Source organism: Oncorhynchus masou, chromosome 27 (genome assembly GCF_036934945.1).
Source record: "Oncorhynchus masou masou isolate Uvic2021 chromosome 27, UVic_Omas_1.1, whole genome shotgun sequence".
Classification (NCBI taxonomy): Eukaryota; Metazoa; Chordata; class Actinopteri; order Salmoniformes; family Salmonidae; genus Oncorhynchus; species Oncorhynchus masou.
The window spans coordinates 22,191,944-22,211,119 of record NC_088238.1 but is presented as its reverse complement, the minus strand read 5'-3'; the positions used below and the strand labels follow the sequence as shown (position 1 = coordinate 22,211,119).

The window sequence follows — 19,176 nt, the reverse complement described above, 5'->3', positions numbered from 1 at the left end:
GAGGAACGTCCCATACAGCTTCTACACACAACAACATGAGGAACATCCCATACAGCTTCTACACACACAACAACAACATGAGGAACGTCCCATACAGCTTCTACTAACAACATGAGGAACGTCCCATACAGCTTCTACACACAACAACATGATGAACGTCCCATACAGCTTCTACACACAACAACATGAGGAACGTCCCATACAGCTTCTAAACACAACAACATGAGGAACATCCCATACAGCTTCTACACACACAACAACATGAGGAACGTCCCATACAGCTTCTACACACACAACAACATGATGAACGTCGCATAAAGCTTCTACACACAACAACATGAGGAACGTCCCATACAGCTTCTACACACAACAACATGAGGACCATCCCATACAGCTTCTACACACACAACAACAACATGAGGAACGTCCCATACAGCTTCTACTAACAACAACATGAGGAACGTCCCATACAGCTTCTACACACAACAACATGATGAACGTCCCATACAGCTTCTACACACAACATGAGGAACGTCCCATACAGCTTCTAAACACAACAACATGAGGAACATCCCATACAGCTTCTACACACACAACAACATGAGGAACGTCCCATACAGCTTCTACACACACAACAGCATGATGAACGTCGCATAAAGCTTCTACACACAACAACATGAGGAACGTCCCATACAGCTTCTACACACAACAACATGAGGAACATCCCATACAGCTTCTACACACACAACAACAACATGAGGAACGTCCCATACAGCTTCTACTAACAACAACATGAGGAACGTCCCATACAGCTTCTACACACAACAACATGAGGAACGTCCCATACAGCTTCTAAACACAACAACATGAGGAACGTCCCATACAGCTTCTACACACACAACAACAACATGAGGAACGTCCCATACAGCTTCTACACAAACAACAACATGAGGAACGTCCCATAGAGCTTCTACACACAACAACAACAACAACAAGGTTAACGTCCCATACAGCTTCTACACACACAACAACATGAGGAACGTCCCATACAGCTTCTACACACACAACAACATGAGGAACGTCCCATACAGCTTCTACACACACAACAACATGATGAACGTCGCATAAAGCTTCTACACACAACAACATGAGGAACGTCCCATACAGCTTCTACACACAACAACATGAGGAACATCCCATACAGCTTCTACACACACAACAACAACATGAGGAACGTCCCATACAGCTTCTACTAACAACAACATGAGGAACGTCCCATACAGCTTCTACACACACACACACACAACAACATGAGGAACGTCCCATACAGCTTTTACACACAACAACATGAGGAACATCCCATACAGATTCTACACACACAACAACATGAGGCACTTCCCACACAGCTTCTACACACAACAACACAAGGAACATCACATACAGCTTCTACACACACCACAACATGAGGAACGTCCCATACAGCTTCTACACACAACAACATGAGGAACGTCCCATACAGCTTCTACACACAACAACATGAGGAACGTCCCATACAGCTTCAACACACAACAACAACATGAGGAACGTCCCATACAGCTTCTACACACACAACAACAACATGAGGAACGTCCCATACAGCTTCTACACACACAACAACATGAGGAATGTCCCATGCAGCTTCTACACACACAACAACAACATGAGGAACGTCCCATACAGCTTCTACACACACAACAACAACATGAGGAACGTCCCATACAGCTTCTACACACAACAACATGATGAACGTCCCATACAGCCTCTACACACAACAACATGAGGAAAGTCCCATACAGCTTCTAAACGCAACAACATGAGGAACATCCCATACAGCTTCTACACACACAACAACACCATGAGGAACGTCCCATACAGCTTCTACACACAACAACATACACGGCTTCAGACACGGTGTAAACGGCCTGCTTACAAATGTGTAGGAAAGGTGTCCAAATGTCTTTAAACTCAGTGAGTCAGGCCTGAGTAGGTGGGTGTCAGAACATGTCAAAGTGATACAAGATGGTCACTGTCCTCTGTAATTGTTGAGACAGTGAAGCATTTTCTCTTATTTTGGCTCTATACTGCAAAAGTTTGGATATGCAATGAAACAATGACTATGATATTAAACTACAGAATGTCAGCTTAAATTTGAGGAATGTTCATCTATATCAGGTGGTAGCAGTGTCCCAATAATTCCACCAGAGGGCACTGTAGATACCATGTCTGTATTTACCATGTCTGTAGATACCGTGTCTGTAGATGCCATGTCTGTATTTACTATGTCTGTATTAACCATGACTGTATTTACCATGTCTGTAGATGCCATGTCTGTATTTACAATGTCTGTAGATACAATGTCTGTATTTACCATGTCTGTAGATACCATGTCTGTAGATGCCATGTCTGTATTTACCATGTCTGTAGATGCCATGTCTGTAGATGCCATGTCTGTATTTACCATGTCTGTATTTACCATGTCTGTAGATGCCATGTCTGTATTTTCCATGTCTGTAGATGCCATGTCTGTAGATGCCATGTCTGTATTTTCCATGTCTGTAGATGCCATGTCTGTAGATGCCATGTCTGTATTTTCCATGTCTGTAGATGCCATGTCTGTATTTACCATGTCTGTAGATGCCATGTCTGTAGATGCCATGTCTGTATTTTCCATGTCTGTAGATGCCATGTCTGTAGATGTCATGTCTGTAGATGTCATGTCTGTAGATGCCATGTCTGTAGATTCCATGTCTGTATTTACTACGTCTGTAGATACCATGTCTGTAGATGCCATGTCTGTATTTGCCATGTCTGTAGATTCCATGTCTGTATTTACTACGTCTGTAGATACCATGTCTGTAGATGCCATGTCTGTATTTACCATGTCTGTAGATACCATGTCTGTAGATGCCATGTCTGTAGATGCCATGTCTGTATTTACCATGTCTGTAGATGCCATGTCTGTAGATGCCATGTCTGTATTTGCCATGTCTGTAGATGCCATGTCTGTAGATGCCATGTCTGTATTTGCCATGTCTGTAGATGCCATGTCTGTAGATGCCATGTCTGTAGATGCCATGTCTGTAGATACCATGTCTGTAGATGCCATGTCTGTATTTACCATGTCTGTAGATGCCATGTCTGTAGATGCCATGTCTGTAGATGCCATGTCTGTAGATGCCATGTCTGTAGATGCCATGTCTGTATTTGCCATGTCTGTATTTACCATGTCTGTAGATGCCATGTCTGTAGATTCCATGTCTGTATTTACCATGTCTGTAGATGCCATGTCTGTAGATGCCATGTCTGTAGATGCCATGTCTGTAGATGCCATGTCTGTATTTGCCATGTCTGTATTTACCATGTCTGTAGATGCCATGCCTGTAGATGCCATGTCTGTATTTACCATGTCTGTAGATGCCATGTCTGTAGATGCCATGTTTGTATTTACAATGTCTGTAGATGCCATGTCTGTAGATGCCATGTCTGTAGATGCCATGTCTGTATTTACCATGTCTGTAGATACCATGTCTGTAGATATCATGTCTGTAGATACCATGTCTGTATTTACCATGTCTGTAGATGCCATGTCTGTATTTACCATGTCTGTAGATGCCATGTCTGTAGATGCCATGTCTGTAGATGCCATGTCTGTATTTACCATGTATGTATTTACCATGTCTGTATTTACCATGTCTGTAGATGCCATGTCTGTATTTACTACGTCTGTATTTGCCATGTCTGTATTTGCCATGTCTGTATTTGCCATGTCTGTAGATGCCATGTCTGTAGATGCCATGTCTGTATTTGCCATGTCTGTAGATGCCATGTCTGTATTTGCCATGTCTGTAGATGCCATGTCTGTAGATGCCATATCTGTAGATGCCATTTCTGTATTTACCATGTCTGTAGATGCCATGTCTGTAGATGCCATGTCTGTAGATGCCATGTCTGTAGATGCCATGTCTGTAGATGCCATGTCTGTATTTACCATGTCTGTATTTGCCATGTCTGTAGATGCCATGTCTGTAGATGCCATGTCTGTATTTGCCATGTCTGTAGATGCCATGTCTGTATTTGCCATGTCTGTAGATGCCATGTCTGTAGATGCCATGTCTGTATTTGCCATGTCTGTAGATGCCATGTCTGTAGATGCCATGTCTGTAGATGCCATGTCTGTATTTGCCATGTCTGTAGATTCCATGTCTGTATTTGCCATGTCTGTAGATGCCATGTCTGTATTTGCCATATCTGTAGATACCATGTCTGTAGATGCCATGTCTGTAGATGCCATGTCTGTAGATGCCATGTCTGTATTTACCGTGTCTGTAGATGCCATGTCTGTATTTACCATGTCTGTAGATGCCATGTCTGTAGATGCCATGTCTGTATTTACCATGTCTGTATTTACCATGTCTGTAGATGCCATGTCTGTATTTGCCATGTCTGTATTTGCCATGTCTGTAGATGCCATGTCTGTATTTACCATGTCTGTATTTAACATGTCTGTATTTACCATGTCTGTATTTACCATGTCTGTAGATGCCATGTCTGTAGATGCCATGTCTGTAGATGCCATGTCTGTATTTACCATGTCTGTATTTACCATGTCTGTAGATGCCATGTCTGTAGATGCCATGTCTGTAGATGCCATGTCTGTAGATGCCATGTCTGTAGATGCCATGTCTGTAGATGCCATGTCTGTACCATGCCATGTCTGTAGATGCCATGTCTGTAGATGCCATGTCTGTAGATGCCATGTCTGTATTTACCATGTCTGTAGATGCCATGTCTGTAGATGCCATGTCTGTAGATGCCATGTCTGTAGATGCCATGTCTGTAGATGCCATGTCTGTATGATGCCATGTCTGTAGATGCCATGTCTGTATTTGCCATGTCTGTATTTGCCATGTCTGTAGATGCCATGTCTGTAGATGCCATGTCTGTAGATGCCATGTCTGTAGATGCCATGTCTGTATTTGCCATGTCTGTAGATGTCATGTCTGTAGATGCCATGGCTGTAGATTCCATGTCTGTATTTACCGGGTCTGTATTTGCCATGTCTGTAGATGCCATGTCTGTATTTACCATGTCTGTATTTACCATGTCTGTAGATGCCATGTCTGTAGATGCCATGTCTGTAGATGCCATGTCTGTAGATGTCATGTCTGTAGATGCCATGTCTGTAGATGCCATGTCTGTAGATGCCATGTCTGTATTTACCATGTCTGTAGATGCCATGTCTGTAGATGCCATGTCTGTAGATGCCATGTCTGTAGATGCCATGTCTGTAGATGCCATGTCTGTATTTACCATGTCTGTAGATGCCATGTCTGTAGATGCCATGTCTGTAGATGCCATGTCTGTATTTACCATGTCTGTATTTACCATGTCTGTAGATGCCATGTCTGTAGATGCCATGTCTGTATTTACCATGTCTGTAGATGCCATGTCTGTAGATGCCATGTCTGTAGATGCCATGTCTGTAGATGCCATGTCTGTATTTACCATGTCTGTATTTGCCATGTCTGTAGATGCCATGTCTGTAGATGCCATGTCTGTAGATGCCATGTCTGTATTTACCATGTCTGTATTTACCATGTCTGTAGATGCCATGTCTGTAGATGCCATGTCTGTAGATGCCATGTCTGTAGATGCCATGTCTGTAGATGCCATGTCTGTATTTACCATGTCTGTAGATGCCATGTCTGTAGATGCCATGTCTGTATTTACTATGTCTGTAGATGCCATGTCTGTAGATAACATGTCTGTAGATGCCATGTCTGTAGATGCCATGTCTGTAGATGTCAGGTCTGTAGATGCCATGTCTGTAGATGCCATGTCTGTAGATGCCATGTCTGTAGATGCCATGTCTGTAGATGCCATGTCTGTAGATGCCATGTCTGTAGATGCCATGTCTGTATTTACTATGTCTGTATTTACTATGTCTGTAGATGCCATGTCTGTAGATGCCATGTCTGTAGATGTCATGTCTGTAGATGTCATGTCTGTAGATGCCATGTCTGTAGATGCCATGTCTGTAGATGCCATGCCATGTCTGTATTTGCCATGTCTGTAGATGCCATGTCTGTAGATGCCATGTCTGTAGATGCCATGTCTGTAGATGCCATGTCTGTAGATGCCATGTCTGTAGATGCCATGTCTGTAGATGATGCCATGTCTGTAGATGCCATGTCTGTAGATGCTGTATTTACCATGTCTGTAGATGCCATGTCTGTAGATGCCATGTCTGTATTTACCATGTCTGTATTTACCATGTCTGTAGATTACCATGTCTGTAGATGCCATGTCTGTAGATGCCATGTCTGTAGATGCCATGTCTGTATTTACCATGTCTGTAGATGTCTGTATGTCTGTAGATGCCATGTCTGTAGATGCCATGTCTGTAGATGTCTGTAGATGCATGTCTGTAGATGCCATGTCTGTATGTCTGTAGATGCCATGTCTGTATTTGCTATGTCTGTAGATGCCATGTCTGTAGATGCCATGTCTGTATTTATGTCCATGTCTGTAGATTTACCATGTCTGTAGATGCCATGTCTGTAGATGCCATGTCTGTAGATGCCATGTCTGTAGATGCCATGTCTGTAGATGCCATGTCTGTAGATGCCATGTCTGTATTTACCATGTCTGTATTTACCATGTCTGTAGATGCCATGTCTGTAGATGCCATGTCTGTAGATGCCATGTCTGTAGATGCCATGTCTGTAGATGCCATGTCTGTAGATGCCATGTCTGTATTTACCATGTCTGTATTTACCATGTCTGTAGATGCCATGTCTGTAGATGCCATGTCTGTATTTACCATGTCTGTATTTACCATGTCTGTAGATGCCATGTCTGTAGATGCCATGTCTGTAGATGCCATGTCTGTAGATGCCATGTCTGTAGATGTCTGTAGATGCATGTCTGTAGATGCCATGTCTGTAGATGCCATGTCTGTAGATGCCATGTCTGTAGATGCCATGTCTGTAGATTGTCTGTAGATGCCATGTCTGTAGATGCCATGTCTGTATTTACTATGTCTGTATTTACTATGTCTGTAGATGCCATGTCTGTAGATGCCATGTCTGTAGATGCCATGTCTGTAGATGCCATGTCTGTAGATGCCATGTCTGTAGATGCCATGTCTGTAGATGCCATGTCTGTATTTACCATGTCTGTAGATGCCATGTCTGTAGATGCCATGTCTGTAGATGCCATGTCTGTATTTACCATGTCTGTATTTACCATGTCTGTAGATGCCATGTCTGTAGATGCCATGTCTGTAGATGCCATGTCTGTAGATGCCATGTCTGTAGATGCCATGTCTGTATTTACTATGTCTGTAGATGCCTGTAGATGCATGTCTGTAGATGCCATGTCTGTAGATGCCATGTCTGTAGATGCCATGTCTGTAGATGCCATGTCTGTATTTACTATGTCTGTAGATGCCATGTCTGTAGATGCCATGTCTGTATTTACCATGTCTGTATTTACCATGTCTGTAGATGCCATGTCTGTAGATGCCATGTCTGTAGATGCCATGTCTGTAGATGCCATGTCTGTAGATGCCATGTCTGTATTTACCATGTCTGTATTTACCATGTCTGTAGATGCCATGTCTGTAGATGCCATGTCTGTAGATGCCATGTCTGTATTTACCATGTCTGTAGATGCCATGTCTGTAGATGCCATGTCTGTAGATGCCATGTCTGTAGATGCCATGTCTGTATTTACTATGTCTGTAGATGCCATGTCTGTAGATGCCATGTCTGTAGATGCCATGTCTGTAGATGCCATGTCTGTAGATGCCATGTCTGTATTTACCATGTCTGTATTTACCATGTCTGTAGATGCCATGTCTGTAGATGCCATGTCTGTAGATGTCCATGTCTGTATTTACCATGTCTGTATTTACCATGTCTGTAGATGCCATGTCTGTGCCATGTCTGTAGATGCCATGTCTGTATTTACCATGTCTGTATTGTCTGTACCATGTCTGTAGATGCCATGTCTGTAGATGCCATGTCTGTATTTGCCATGTCTGTAGATGCCATGTCTGTAGATGCCATGTCTGTAGATGCCATGTCTGTATTGTCTGTAGATGCCATGTCTGTAGATGCCATGTCTGTAGATGCCATGTCTGTAGATGCCATGTCTGTAGATGCCATGTCTGTAGATGCCATGTCTGTATTTACCATGTCTGTATTTGTCCATGTCTGTAGATGCCATGTCTGTAGATGCCATGTCTGTATTTACCATGTCTGTATTTACCATGTCTGTAGATGCCATGTCTGTAGATGCCATGTCTGTATTTACCATGTCTGTAGATGCCATGTCTGTAGATGCCATGTCTGTAGATGCCATGTCTGTAGATGCCATGTCTGTATTTACCATGTCTGTATTTACCATGTCTGTAGATGCCATGTCTGTATTTACCATGTCTGTAGATGCCATGTCTGTAGATGCCATGTCTGTAGATGCCATGTCTGTAGATGCCATGTCTGTATTTACCATGTCTGTAGATGCCATGTCTGTAGATGCCATGTCTGTAGATGCCATGTCTGTAGATGCCATGTCTGTATTTACCATGTCTGTATTTGCCATGTCTGTATTTGCCATGTCTGTATTTGCATGTCTGTAGATGCCATGTCTGTAGATGCCATGTCTGTAGATGCCATGTCTGTAGATGCCATGTCTGTAGATGCCATGTCTGTATTTATGTCTGTAGATGCCATGTCTGTAGATGTCTGTAGATGCATGTCTGTAGATGCCATGTCTGTATTTACCATGTCTGTATTTACCATGTCTGTAGATGCCATGTCTGTAGATGCCATGTCTGTAGATGCCATGTCTGTAGATGCCATGTCTGTAGATGCCATGTCTGTATTTACCATGTCTGTATTTACCATGTCTGTAGATGCCATGTCTGTAGATGCCATGTCTGTATTTGTATTTGCCATGTCTGTAGATGCCATGTCTGTAGATGTCTGTAGATGCATGTCTGTAGATGCCATGTCTGTAGATGCCATGTCTGTATTTACTATGTCTGTAGATGCCATGTCTGTAGATGCCATGTCTGTACATGCCATGTCTGTAGATGCCATGTCTGTAGATGCCATGTCTGTATTTACCATGTCTGTATTTACCATGTCTGTAGATGCCATGTCTGTAGATGCCATGTCTGTAGATGCCATGTCTGTATTTACCATGTCTGTATTTACCATGTCTGTAGATGCCATGTCTGTAGATGCCATGTCTGTATTTACCATGTCTGTATTTACCATGTCTGTAGATGCCATGTCTGTAGATGCCATGTCTGTATTTACCATGTCTGTAGATGCCATGTCTGTAGATGCCATGTCTGTAGATGCCATGTCTGTATTTACTATGTCTGTAGATGCCATGTCTGTAGATGCCATGTCTGTAGATGCCATGTCTGTAGATGCCATGTCTGTAGATGCCATGTCTGTATTTACCATGTCTGTATTTACCATGTCTGTAGATGCCATGTCTGTAGATGCCATGTCTGTATTTACCATGTCTGTATTTACCATGTCTGTAGATGCCATGTCTGTAGATGCCATGTCTGTATTTACCATGTCTGTAGATGCCATGTCTGTAGATGCCATGTCTGTAGATGCCATGTCTGTAGATGCCATGTCTGTATTTACCATGTCTGTATTTACCATGTCTGTAGATGCCATGTCTGTATTTACCATGTCTGTAGATGCCATGTCTGTAGATGCCATGTCTGTAGATGCCATGTCTGTAGATGCCATGTCTGTATTTACCATGTCTGTAGATGCCATGTCTGTAGATGCCATGTCTGTAGATGCCATGTCTGTAGATGCCATGTCTGTATTTACCATGTCTGTATTTGCCATGTCTGTATTTGCCATGTCTGTAGATGCCATGTCTGTAGATGCCATGTCTGTAGATGCCATGTCTGTAGATGCCATGTCTGTATTTACCATGTCTGTATTTACCATGTCTGTAGATGCCTGTAGATGCCATGTCTGTAGATGCCATGTCTGTAGATGCCATGTCTGTATTTACCATGTCTGTATTTACCATGTCTGTAGATGCCATGTCTGTAGATGCCATCTGTATTTACTATGTCTGTAGATGCCATGTCTGTAGATGCCATGTCTGTAGATGCCATGTCTGTATTTGCCATGTCTGTAGATACCATGTCTGTAGATGCCATGTCTGTAGATTTGCCATGTCTGTAGATGCCATGTCTGTATTTATGTCTGTAGATGCATGTCTGTATTTACCATGTCTGTAGATGCCATGTCTGTATTTACCATGTCTGTAGATGCCATGTCTGTAGATGCCATGTCTGTAGATGCCATGTCTGTAGATGCCATGTCTGTATTTACCATGTCTGTATTTACCATGTCTGTAGATGCCATGTCTGTAGATGCCATGTCTGTAGATGCCATGTCTGTATTTGCCATGTCTGTAGATGCCATGTCTGTATTTACCATGTCTGTATTTACCATGGCTGTAGATGCCATGTCTGTATTTACCATGTCTGTAGATGCCATGTCTGTAGATGCCATGTCTGTAGATGCCATGTCTGTAGATGCCATGTCTGTATTTACCATGTCTGTATTTACCATGTCTGTAGATGCCATGTCTGTAGATGCCATGTCTGTAGATGCCATGTCTGTATTTACCATGTCTGTAGATACCATGTCTGTATTTGCCATGTCTGTATTTGCCATGTCTGTAGATGCCATGTCTGTATTTACCATGTCTGTATTTACCATGGCTGTAGATGCCATGTCTGTATTTACCATGTCTGTAGATGCCATGTCTGTAGATGCCATGTCTGTAGATGCCATGTCTGTAGATGCCATGTCTGTATTTACCATGTCTGTATTTACCATGTCTGTAGATGCCATGTCTGTAGATGCCATGTCTGTAGATGCCATGTCTGTATTTACCATGTCTGTATTTACCATGTCTGTAGATGCCATGTCTGTAGATGCCATCTGTATTTACTATGTCTGTAGATGCCATGTCTGTATTTGCCATGTCTGTAGATACCATGTCTGTATTTGCCATGTCTGTATTTGCCATGTCTGTAGATGCCATGTCTGTAGATGCCATGTCTGTATTTACCATGGCTGTAGATGCCATGTCTGTATTTACCATGTCTGTATTTGCCATGTCTGTATTTGCCATGTCTGTAGATGCCATGTCTGTAGATGCCATGTCTGTAGATGCCATGTCTGTAGATGCCATGTCTGTAGATGCCATGTCTGTATTTACCATGTCTGTAGATGCCATGTCTGTATTTGCCATGTCTGTATTTACCATGTCTGTAGATGCCATGTCTGTAGATGCCATGTCTGTAGATGCCATGTCTGTATTTACCATGTCTGTAGATGCCATGTCTGTAGATGCCATGTCTGTATTTGCCATGTCTGTAGATGCCATGTCTGTAGATGCCATGTCTGTATTTACCATGTCTGTATTTACCATGTCTGTAGATGCCATGTCTGTAGATGCCATGTCTGTAGATGCCATGTCTTTACTAAAACCATACATGAAGGATTCTTGTTGTGTTACATGTTCTGTGAACCTCTTTTTCTCGACACAACATCAACAAATAACCCTGCTGTGCATGACAGCTCTAACAGGCTTGTATGTTCTGTTCACCTCTTTTGCATGACAACACATCCAGTAATGAGAGCAGTCTGACAGAGCTGAGAGATGCATGCTGGGTAAACAGGCTTGCTCGTTAACGCAAGCACACACTTTCCTCTGGATGAGCTCGCATCCATTAGGCAACACACACATTCACAAAGACAAGTACACACACAGATACACACACACACACACACACGGATGCAGGCACACACGCTAGGGGCACACATGCTAGGGGCACACACGCTCGGCACACACACACACTCAACACAGAGCCGCCAGCAAACGTGAACTACAAACCACATATCAACACGAGCTGCAGAGACACAGCCAATCCTCTGGCAATAATTGAGGGATGCATCTCTCGCTCTCTTTACATTTTTCTCCCATTTTCTCTATTTCCCTGCATTTTGTTTTCTTTGAGATGGGATGAATCTTATGAAGATGTTTCGAAGCTCCGATGCACTCTGACATCACTGGAGACGTGTCTCTGACAGAGGCTGGATATTGTTGGTAGTCAGCGGCCTCGGCGGACTCCCAGAATGCCTCTGGAAGAGTCCTGTCAGCTCGGTGACATCACAGAGAGAGAGACGGTCTCAGCGTTCTGATCTGTTCTCATGACTCATCGTCATGGGGCAGGTTTACCAGCTGAACCTGACTAAAGATGAATCTCTGGTGGACAGACAACGTAAACATAAATGGTACTATAAATCTGTCTTTATACTAGGAGCCCCGACTGATAGCGAGCAGCAATAGTTCTGATGCTTGGGTTTTTCCTCACTGGTTATTTGGTCAAATCAAGATTTGGCAGGTGTTAGCATCATTCGAATTTGGGAAGAGGGGAGAGATTTGGCCCGTACACTTGCCCGTAACTTGCAATGAGAGAGGATGAAGCTCCTCGTTCTAGCATCTCTTAATCTCTTCTCTTAACATGTATGGACCCAGAACTTAAATCGGCATCTGACCAATAACGCAAGACTTCAGTTCTGGGTTAACGGAGGTTAAAGACGCACTCTGGTTTCAAAACGCCTTCTCTTTTTGCCCTGAGAGACTGTGTTAGTGACTGCTGGTTGGGTTGGTGGACAGGAACACGGAACAGTGTCCACCCAGTACAGCAGAGAAGGGATGGAGAGTACGGAATCAGCTGGCGTGAGGGAATGTGAGCTGATTTGACCTCTCAGACAAAGTCGCTGTGTGGCTTTAGGGACTGCTGGTTGTCACGCAGCCTCTCTCAATCACTCCTTCTCACTCTCTATCTGTCTCACTCTGTCTTTTTTCTGTCTCTCTCTGTCACTCCCTTTCTCCCCCTCTCTCTCTCTCTCTAGGGACTGCTTGTTGTCACGCAAGCCTCTCTCGCTCGCTCTCCTGTATCTGTCTCTCTCTCTCTCTCTCTGTCTGTCTTGTCTGTCACTTTTTTTCTGTCTTTCTCTTTCTATCTCTGGGATGGACAACGGGGGATGAGGAAGGAGGAGAGAGAACCATGAGAAGTTCCACAGACGGCCACTGGAGGGAGACAAACACAGTGTTGAGTTTGAGCAAGTGCTCAGAGGGTTCTACTCATCCCTGTCTCTATCGCAGGTGTGATGATGATGTAATCATCCTCATGGAGGGTTCAGGTGTGTGTGTGTTGACGTCATGTTTGTGTGTGTGCGGTTTGAACGTGCATGCATGAGTGCATATCCACACATATGGCCATGTGTATGCAGTGAATCAGGTGTAAGAAGTAAAGGCATGTGGTATAGTAGGATGCCTCTATAGTAACCCTGATGTTTCCACTGTGAGCCGCCAGCCTGTCACCCTGTCTGATCACGGTGGCAGACACAGAGGCTGAACATGCATGACTCTCCTCCCTCAAGACCTTTTGGTCCATCTCTCTCGCGTGACTGTCTACACAGGGACACGCCATCGTACTCATGACACACAGACGCACAGTCCCACATCCCTCAGGGCCGTCGAGGCAGTCAGGAGGACGTCGTTACTTCGCCGGTGCCAGCCGACGGAGACGACCGTTAGGAGAAAGGCGGCTCCTGCTGGCCCCACAACGGCTCCGCTCTCTCTGGCTGATGTCTCTTAACGATAGCCCCTGTGTGCTTCTGTACACTGACACGTTTGACATTTAAATATCAATAGCCTGTATGAGCATAAACCCGGCCTGGCTTCTGGCCATTTAGGATGTGAAATTCATATGAATGATTCAGAGCCACTGTGTGTCTACAGATTTGTATGTGGTGTTCATGCATAAACTACTACGCACAGAAGTCCATTACGATCTCAGATCATCCACTATTTAGTAGCCACAACGCATCCTATATAGCATCATGGTAACCAATTAGTCTCAGGGAGAAAGCGGAGATGGATAGCATTAAATCACGTTTGGGATGTTGATGGACTGGATGCGTTCATTTCCTTGACTGCTTGAGTTTGCACTACCACAGAACAAACACACACACACACACACACAGAGACGCTAGACTAGAGGATACACACACACACACACACACACACACACACACACACACGACTCCTAAGCCCAATCAGCCAATGTCTAAATGAGACAACGCCAGTACAGTACTGTATGTCTTTGTTGAGGAGAGATGTGCTGGCCTGGCTCCTATACTGCGATGACATCACTCCTTGGCATCCAGCTCCAGGGAGACTCTGGTGCCTGGGCCAGGGTGATGATCAACCAATCACAGAGAGAGACTGTGTGTGTTGTGGTTAGTGTGTGTGTGTGGGGGGGGGGGGGGGGGGTCTTTGTCTCTCCAATGGCAGAGAACAGAGAGAGAGAGGGAGAGAGAGAGAGAGAGAAAGAAAGTGAGAGAGGAGACTGAGAGAGACCATTGTAAATACAACCTATGTTTATTTATTTTCCCTTTTGTACATTGACTATTTGCACATCATTACAACACTGTATATAGACATAATATGTCATTTGAAATTAATATTTAGTGATGAGGAGTTATGGTAAAGACACGTCAGATCAGGGTAGAGTGAGGGCAGGGTTTGAGGAATAGAGAGTAAGGGCGAAGGGAAGCTGGGAAACAGGCATTATGTCATTTGCAGGTCACAGTTGTGCAATATGTTTGGGAAATATTGGAGTGAAGGTAGCAGAGCGTTTTGGCCCAGAATTCAGCTCATATTCAACTTGGTATCCATCTTTTTTTTGTATTCCTTCCCTGATAAGGAGATATTTTTTGTCCATGGTGACTTGCTAACTCTCTTGAAACTGTTGTAGTCTTACCTCATACTGCACGCACGCACATACACACACGTCTCATAGCATATAGCAGCAGGCAGCGTTCAGTAGAACACTTTACAAAGTCACAAGTCCCATTAGGCAGTAGCCGCAGCACTGTTGGGCAGGCAGCAGAGGTATGAAAGCACAGTGGATTACGTGAACTCATTGGATGACTCATCTTTCCTCCACCTCATCTCCATATGCATTCTGACACGGTGTTTAGGGAAGCAGGGAACATAGTGGGCTGACTGGGGAACGAGTGGGACGTGTTTTAAGAGCATTAGAAAAGAAGACAGGTCAGAAGTCAATCTTAGAACAGATGAGAGATGCATGGTAATATGTTGTTGTAGTAGTGGTAGTGGTGGTGGTGGTAGTGGTGGTAGTGGTGGTGGTGGTGGTAGTGATGGTGGTAGTGGTGGTGGTTGTGGTGGTGGTAGTGGTGGTGGTTGTGGTGGTGGTAGTGGTGTTGGTGGGGGTGTTGGTGGGGGTGGTAGTGGTGGTGGTAGTGGTGTTGGTAGTGGTGTTGGTAGTGGTGGTGGTAGTGGTGTTGGTGGTGGTAATGGTGTTGGTAGTGGTGGTGTTGGTAGTGGTGCTGGTAGTGGTGTTGGTAGTGGTGTTGGTGGTGGTGGTTGTGGTAGAGGTGGTAGTGGTAGTAGTGGTGGTAGTGGTAGTAGTGGTGTTGGTTGTGGTGGTGGTAGTGGTGTTAGTAGTGGTGGTGGTGGTGGTGGTGGTAGTGATAGTTTTGATTAAACAACAAAAGTATAACTTCGATCATGATCAGGAAAATGATCATTATGATTATGACAGATTGTATGTAACATAGACCAGTTGGTTGTATGAGTGAGGGATCTGTGGGAATGGGGACGTGTTGACAAATCCACTCTCCTGCCTGCCACAGTCTCAGTGTTTGAAGCCTTTGAAGGTCAAGGACACCCGCTCTCAGTTGTCTGTGCCCGCAATAACCCACAAGCCATCTCTGTCCTCCCCTCTATCCCCGGTCCCTGCTAAAATCACACCGTGAAAGTATTTAGGAGGAGTGGAGCTGGTGTCTGCACTAGGAGAACACTGCCCCGTGAGAAAAGGACATTAAGAGAAAGAGGAGGAAGATTGTCCCCTCTGGACCACGGTAGCTTGGATTCACAAGACGGGGAACATGAGGGGGCTGGAAACCCACAGAGCAGAACCTGTCTTGGGATGTGTAGTATTGAACGTTGCGGCGGGCGGCAGATCTTCTCTGGTCTAACCCTGAATCATAAACATAGAGGAGGTGTCAGAGCTCTGTACCGATGTTCAAAACATAGCCAGAGGAGGTGTCAGAGCTCTGTACCGATGTTCAAAACATAGCCAGAGGAGGTGTCAGAGCTCCTGTACCGATGTTCAAAACATAGCCAGAGGAGGTGTCAGAGCTCTGTACCGATGTTCAAAACATAGCCAGAGGAGGTCAGAGCTCCTGTACCGATGTTCAAAACATAGCCAGAGGAGGTGTCAGAGCTCCTGTACCGATGTTCAAAACATAGCCAGAGGAGGTGTCAGAGCTCCTGTACCGATGTTCAAAACATAGCCAGAGGAGGTGTCAGAGCTCCTGTACCGATGTTCAAAACATAGCCAGAGGAGGTGTCAGAGCTCCTGTACCGATGTTCAAAACATAGCCAGAGGAGGTGTCAGAGCTCCTGTACCGATGTTCAAAACATAGCCAGAGGAGGTGTCAGAGCTCCTGTACCGATGTTCAAAACATAGCCAGAGGAGGTCAGAGCTCCTGTACCGATGTTCAAAACATAGCCAGAGGAGGTCAGAGCTCCTGTACCGATGTTCAAAACATAGCCAGAGGAGGTCAGAGCTCTTGTACCGATGTTCAAAACATAGCCAGAGGAGGTGTCAGAGCTCCTGTACTGATGTTCAAAACATAGCCAGAGGAGGTGTCAGAGCTCTTGTACCGATGTTCAAAACATAGCCAGAGGAGGTCAGAGCTCCTGTACCGATGTTCAAAACATAGCCAGAGGAGGTCAGAGCTCTTGTACCGATGTTCAAAACATAGCCAGAGGAGGTGTCAGAGCTCCTGTACCGATGTTCAAAACATAGCCAGAGGAGGTCAGAGCTCCTGTACCGATGTTCAAAACATAGCCAGAGGAGGTCAGAGCTCTTGTACCGATGTTCAAAACATAGCCAGAGGAGGTGTCAGAGCTCTTGTACCGATGTTCAAAACATAGCCAGAGGAGGTGTCAGAGCTCCTGTACCGATGTTCAAAACATAGCCAGAGGAGGTCAGAGCTCTTGTACCGATGTTCAAAACATAGCCAGAGGAGGTCAGAGCTCCTGTACCGATGTTCAAAACATAGACAGAGGAGGTCAGAGCTCTTGTACTGATGTTCAAAACATAGCCAGAGGAGGTGTCAGAGCTCCTGTACCGATGTTCAAAACATAGCCAGAGGAGGTCAGAGCTCCTGTACTGATGTTCAAAACATAGCCAGAGGAGGTGTCAGAGCTCCTGTACCGATGTTCAAAACATAGCCAGAGGAGGTGTCAGAGCTCTGTACCGATGTTCAAAACATAGCCAGAGGAGGTCAGAGCTGCTGTACCGATGTTCAAAACATAGCCAGAGGAGGTGTCAGAGCTCTGTACCGATGTTCAAAACATAGCCAGAGGAGGTCAGAGCTCTTGTACCGATGTTCAAAACATAGCCAGAGGAGGTGTCAGAGCTCTTGTACCGATGTTCAAAACATAGCCAGAGGAGGTGTCAGAGCTCCTGTACCGATGTTCAAAACATAGCCAGAGGAGGTCAGAGCTCTTGTACCGATGTTCAAAACATAGCCAGAGGAGGTCAGAGCTCCTGTACCGATGTTCAAAACATAGACAGAGGAGGTCAGAGCTCTTGTACTGATGTTCAAAACATAGCCAGAGGAGGTCAGAGCTCCTGTACCGATGTTCAAAACATAGACAGAGGAGGTCAGAGCTCCTGTACCGATGTTCAAAACATAGACAGAGGAGGTCAGAGCTCTTGTACTGATGTTCAAAACATAGCCAGAGGAGGTGTCAGAGCTCCTGTACCGATGTTCAAAACATAGCCAGAGGAGGTCAGAGCTCATGTACTGATGTTCAAAACATAGCCAGAGGAGGTGTCAGAGCTCCTGTACCGATGTTCAAAACATAGCCAGAGGAGGTGTCAGAGCTCTGTACCGATGTTCAAAACATAGCCAGAGGAGGTCAGAGCTGCTGTACCGATGTTCAAAACATAGCCAGAGGAGGTGTCAGAGCTCTGTACCGATGTTCAAAACATAGCCAGAGGAGGTGTCAGAGCTCTGTACCGATGTTCAAAACATAGCCAGAGGAGGTGTCAGAGCTCCTGTACCGATGTTCAAAACATAGCCAGAGGAGGTGTCAGAGCTCTGTACCGATGTTCAAAACATAGCCAGAGGAGGTCAGAGCTGCTGTACCGATGTTCAAAACATAGCCAGAGGAGGTGTCAGAGCTGCTGTACCGATGTTCAAAACATAGCCAGAGGAGGTGTCAGAGCTCTGTACCGATGTTCAAAACATAGCCAGAGGAGGTGTCAGAGCTCTGTACCGATGTTCAAAACATAGCCAGAGGAGGTCAGAGCTGCTGTACCGATGTTCAAAACATAGCCAGAGGAGGTGTCAGAGCTCTGTACTGATGTTCAAAACATAGCCAGAGGAGGTGTCAGAGTTCTGTACCGATGTTCAAAACATAGCCAGAGGAGGTGTCAGAGCTCTGTACCGATGTTCAAAACATAGCCAGAGGAGGTGTCAGAGCTCTGTACCGATGTTCAAAACATAGCCAGAGGAGGTGTCAGAGCTCTGTACCGATGTTCAAAACATAGCCAGAGGAGGTCAGAGCTCCTGTACCGCTGTTCAAAGGGCAGTGAGAGACCGATGAAGTCAACCTGAAGCTGAAAAAAGAGGAAGACACCACCCCTCTGGCTGACTGGCTGGCTCATATCTTATCCAGCAATGCAGCTGGACTGAAAATGCTCTCCCCTCTGGGAGCAGCGTAGTAAAGGGCCGGACAGCCGTAGAACGATTCATTACATTCTACTGTAGATTTCAACAGCTTGACATTCATACACCAAGCAGTCGATAGAGCTTCAGTTGGGGAAGAAGAAGAGAGAGGCAGGGATGAGTAGAAGTCACGTCTTCTCAACATCAATAACCAAATACTTTTCATACATTTTCTACACGCAAGCCATGCATAAGTATTTGACCCCCTCTCAATCAGAAAGATTTC

At 44.8% G+C, this 19,176-nt stretch overlaps 1 protein-coding gene across 1 annotated transcript in view; it reads right to left on the bottom strand.

The window, feature by feature from the left end:
• Positions 1-19,176, bottom strand: part of LOC135515806 (liprin-alpha-2-like) — a 244,032-nt gene that overhangs the window by 186,114 nt on the left and 38,742 nt on the right. The window lies entirely within an intron of this gene.